We start from the raw sequence: 5,414 nt of genomic DNA on the forward strand, positions 1-5,414 counted from the left end.
CAAATGTCCAAATACATGTCTTTGGAATGGACAAGGTAGTTGATGTCAGTAGCTAACATCGAGACATAGCTCCACGTCATCCAGTCTGAGCAGTGACGGGTGAGCCACTGTTAAAGAATTCTCCTCACCGCCAATTAAAAACATCCTTACAGTATATACTGTACATCTCCGATGTGTGGCCATTTACACCAAACTTCAGTGAAAAATACTTTGATAAACAGCGATGTTGTATCCCCATATTGTAAACAACAGCACAAGCGGAAATATAAAACCAGCTTCCGCTATGAATTATGGGTAGTGGTGCAAAATCAGGAATACTGTGCACAGCATGAAAATTTCCCAGTTTTTCACAAGTACACTCAAGTGAAATGCATTGTTAAACGTCCAGTTTTTAAGTACCGTACTTACAGTACTTAAGTATTTTTTGAAAGCACATCCTCCAGTACTTTAATCTAAGTAATAATTTGACAGAGCTACTTTTACTTCTATTGGGGTAATATTTGACCGGTTGGACAGTACTTTGACTCAAATAGAGAAACTGAATACTTGGGCTATTGTTACATAGCAAACAAACAAAAAATAAATTATAAAATACAGCAAAACAATTAAAAGTTTGAATCCTGAATAATATTTTGGAATAAAAACMATTCCAAAATATTATTCAAATGTGAAAAATCATGTTATAACAGGTTAAGCGGCTGTGGCAGAGTGGCTAGAGGGGTTGGTTCAATCTCCCGTTCCAGCTCTCAGTTGCTGTGTCCTTGGGCAAGGTACTTCACCCCTAATGCCTCTGATGTGTGTCCCATCAGTGTATGAATGTGATTGGCACTGATTAGTCTCCATAGATGATTCGTATGTTAGCTTTGTAAAGACCTAACGCTGTGTGAATGGGTAAATGAGGACACAGATTGTAGTATAAAGCGCTTTTAGTTTCCTGGTTGGATAGAAAGGCGCTGTATAAGCACAGTCCATTTACCATTTACCATTTAAATGTACTGACTTCTAGCCATTTTGTGTTGCAGTGAGGATTAACTGTGACAACAATCAGCTTCAGTTGGAGTGACTTGAACAGTTAAACATTTGTAAATATAAATTTGGTGATTACTTTTTTACAGTTGGATTAAAGTTTGTCTTACGGTTCATGAAATATTTTGGTAACACACACACACACACACACACACGTGCACACTGACAGATCTAGTCAAGAACATTGTTCACCTTTGCTTTTTGACCACAAGATTAAAAAAACCATCATAAACATGTTTTGCACAAGAAAATTATGTGGGTTAAAACATTTTCTACATGTTCATCTGATGTGGTTACATGTTTGTCCACATTAGATTATATGTGGAAAAATATATTAAATGTACGTGCCTTTTCTGTTTCCATTTAAAAATGAAAAGTCCTAAAGCACGACATCTGACCTTCCTAACTGACATAAACAGGAACAAAATAATGAAATATAAATGGCAGCACACCTCTAAAAACTCCACACAAGTATTTCCAAATGTGATGCTCAGACAGATGCTGCTCAGTGAAACGGGTGTGGCTGGACCGGGATGAGCAGAAGATGAATGATGTCCTCGTGTAGCTGAACAATGTTGTGCCTGCGGGCTCTGCAGGTGTCCAGTCCACATGCAGCTCTTCATTTGGTCTACCAATCACAGCTTGGTATCTGCACACCAGAATCTAAATTCATTAAAGATGCACACCTCTCATGACAGCAGCTCCATCATTATTTTCACTTTAAAAGAAAAGAAGACAAAATAACTGAATTATATCTAATCAGGAATTCGATACAAGGTTGTCATTTTTGTGGCTCTGAGTAATAAATTGCCCAAATGAGGTTAACAGATAATCAGGCATCCTTGTTGTTTTTCTCCCTCTGTGGGTGATTTCTGTCAGTTCTGAGTTCTGTATGAATGAGAGTTTTATGGAGGTGTCTGTGTGCACAGCCTGTTCTGTCACAGAGTCAATGCTGTATGTGGGCACCCAGATACAGATGATGGAAGTTACATCACACAGATCTTGCATTTGAGCAAACTGGGAACCATGACTCCTGTTTTGGCTTGATCAAAACCTTTGGACCCAACCACACAGGCAACTGGTTATCAGCTCCTTTATAGAGCACAATCAAAAAAAAAAAAAAAAAAGGAAAGGCAATTGTAATATTGTTGTTGAACTTTTAAAATACAATCAGATAAGCTATTGAGGTAAAAAAACACATCTGTTTAGCTGAATGTTATCTGTTCATTATTACTGTAAATCATCCTTTAAGTGTTGTAACAGCCACAAAACGTTCTGACCTTACCTAAAACATTGTAATCATTTTATAAAGACAACAGAAAGATATTCCAGAAACAACTCTCTGAAGCTGTTCGAGGTCACAGGCCTGCATAGTTTTGTGTCTGATAATGTGAAACTCTGTATAAAACAATTGTTTTCTTTCTCATTGGCTGAAACAGAGCATGATTTGCGATGCTCGATGTCAGCAACATAATAGTGAATAATAAATTACAGAAGTCTTTACCTGATCTCTTTGTGAGTACATATTTTCCACTACATCACGTGTCAAACAACTTCCGTATGGATCACCAAAGCCAATTTAATTAGAAAATATGTTTTAAATCAATGGCAAACTTTAAGTTTATGATTCAGTGCAACAAAATAAGCAAATTTAAAAGATGAAATATAATACTTGTCCTGCCCCTGAGCTGTTGGCTTTAAGTAAATGTGAGTAATTCTGTTGAATAGCCCTGTATTAATGTCTCAATGACCATAAACTACATCTCCCATARTGCATGCTGATTATGCATGGGAATTCCATGTTGGATAATGGCAGAGTTCAGAATTCAAGACTGCAGCTAATCACTCCAACTCATCAGTGAGTAAAGCTCTCTTACTTTTGCTTTTGATAGTATTTCTGTATTATTTATTTTACATTTAATCAGTTGCACATGTATTACTTTTCAATGTTTATAAGAGGATGTGTTAAAACTCTGTTTCTGTGCAGGAAATACCAGGTAGAGCGCAGTTATTGTTTGTTAGCAGTGCTCAGCCGTAGCAATGAGATGAGGAATGTGAGTATTCGTTTTTGAATTTAAAAATGAAATGCCAAATTTTATTACAACTGTAAAGCTGACGTGGCCCTCAGTGAAAATGAGTTTGACACCCCYACATAAACAGTAATGCCAGTTCTGAAGCACAGTTTCTCACTCCTCTTTTTTTGTTCTTTCACACAATTTTAACTTAGAAAAGGGGATTTACATCAGATTTTTTATGTTAGTATGTTAGTCTTGTCTTGTTTGCAATTGCAAATTAATTTCAAATGTTTATAAGAAAAGTTTAATTTTGATGAAGCCAAACACAAAAGCTCCATATAGCCTGAAATGTTATTCTTGAACCTGTAAAACTGAACTTTTAAGCTGGCTGTACTAAATGTTATGAAGCTAATTTAGTCCCATTTTAATAATGTCATTGAACAATTCATCTTTTTATTTAGTAGACCTGGTCTGTCAACTCTAGCCAAAGGCCCTTTTAGTTTGCCAATTCCAAATCATTAAAATGATGGGGTGGTGGTCCCCCTGTTTAAAAAGGGGGACCGGAGGGTGTGCTCCAATTACAGGGGGGGTCACACTCTTAAGCCTCCCTGGTAAGGTCTATTCAGGGGTCCTGGAGAGGAGGGTCCGTCGGATAGTCGAACCTCGGATTCAGGAAGAGCAGTGTGGTTTTCGTCCTGGTCGTGGAACACTGGACCAGCTCTACACCCTCAGCAGGGTCCTGGAGGGTGCATGGGAGTTCGCCCAACCTGTCTACATGTGTTTTGTGGACTTGGAGAAGGCGTTCGACCGTGTCCCAAGGGGGGCCTTGTGGGGGGTTCTCCGGGAGTATGGGGTACCGGGCCCTTTGTTACGGGCTGTCAGGTCCTTGTACGACCGGTGTCAGAGTCTGGTTCGCATTGCCGGCAGTAAGTCGGGCTCGTTTCCGGTGAGAGTTGGACTCCGCCAAGGCTGCCCTTTGTCACCGATTCTGTTCATTACTTTCATGGACAGAATTTCTAGGCGCAGCCGAGGCGTTGAGGGGATCCGTTTTGGTGGTCTTAGGATCGCATCTCTGCTTTTTGCGGATGATGTGGTCCTGTTGGCTTCATCGGAACGAGATCTGCAGCTCTCGCTGGAGCGGTTCGCGGCCGAGTGCGAAGCGGCCGGGATGAAGCTCAGTGCCTCCAAATCCGAGGCCATGGTCTTGAGCCGGAAAAGGGCAGAGTGCCTTCTCCGGGTCAGGGGGGTCGCCCTGTCTCAAGTGGAGGAGTTTAAGTATCTGGGGATCTTGTTCACGAATGGGGGAAGAACGGAGCGGGAGATCGACAGGCGGATTGGCGCAGCGTCTGCTGTAAAGCGGGCGCTGTACCGGTCCGTCGTGGTGAAGAGAGAGCTGAGTCAGAAAGCGAAGCTCTCGATTTACCGGTCGATCTACGTTCCTACCCTCATCTATGGTCATGAGCTTTGGGTCATGACCGAAAGAACGAGGTCCCGGATACAAGCGGCCGAAATGGGTTTCCTCCGCAGGGTTGCTGGGCTCTCCCTTAGAGATAGGGTGAGAAGCTCAGTCATCCGGGAGGGACTCAGAGTAGAGCCGCTGCTCCTCCACGTCGAGAGGAGCCAGGTGAGGTGGCTCGGGCATCTGGTAAGGATGCCTCCTGGACGCCTCCCTGGTGAGGTATTCCGGGCACGTCCCACCGGGAGGAGGCCCCGAGGAAGACCCAGGACACGCTGGAGGGACTATGTCTCTCGGCTGGCCTGGGAACGCCTTGGGGTTCCCCCGGAGGAGCTGGAAGAAGTGGCTGGGGAGAGGGAGGTCTGGGCCTCCCTTCTGAAGCTGCTGCCCCCGCGACCCGACCCCGGATAGGCGGAAGAAAATGGATGGATGGATGGATAAAATGAATACTTGAGGCTAACAGGGCACACATTTTAAAAATAAAGCTTTAGATGTAGTCTTTAACAATATTTCTCATAACATTCTATTAATTATGGCAATTTTCTGTAAAGAGACAAAGGCTGCTTCAGAAGCTGTTCTTGCTAATGTGGCTTGGAGAGCTTCTTTTTACACATGGATATTTTATACTTTAAGATAACTCCTGGAAAGCCCTTTCACTGCAGCACACACCACCTGCAAACAGAAGCAACAACACATCCACAACACAGTTGGCAGAGATGGATGTTTATGTTCGGTTAATGAAGAAGTTGTTGTTAAAAGAGGACAGGAGCCAATTAGAAAATTTGTGACAAAGAGACTGCCACTTTTTCTGACACATGGTGCAGGAATGTGTCCCTTCACTGCCAGACAGTACAGCCACAAAAAGACAGAGAAGATAAAGCACAGATAGTCGAAGAACTTGTGAAAGAAAATAGCGT

The sequence above is a fragment of the Austrofundulus limnaeus genome, unplaced genomic scaffold (assembly GCF_001266775.1).
Source record: "Austrofundulus limnaeus strain Quisiro unplaced genomic scaffold, Austrofundulus_limnaeus-1.0 Scaffold141, whole genome shotgun sequence".
NCBI classification, from domain to species: domain Eukaryota; kingdom Metazoa; phylum Chordata; class Actinopteri; order Cyprinodontiformes; family Rivulidae; genus Austrofundulus; species Austrofundulus limnaeus.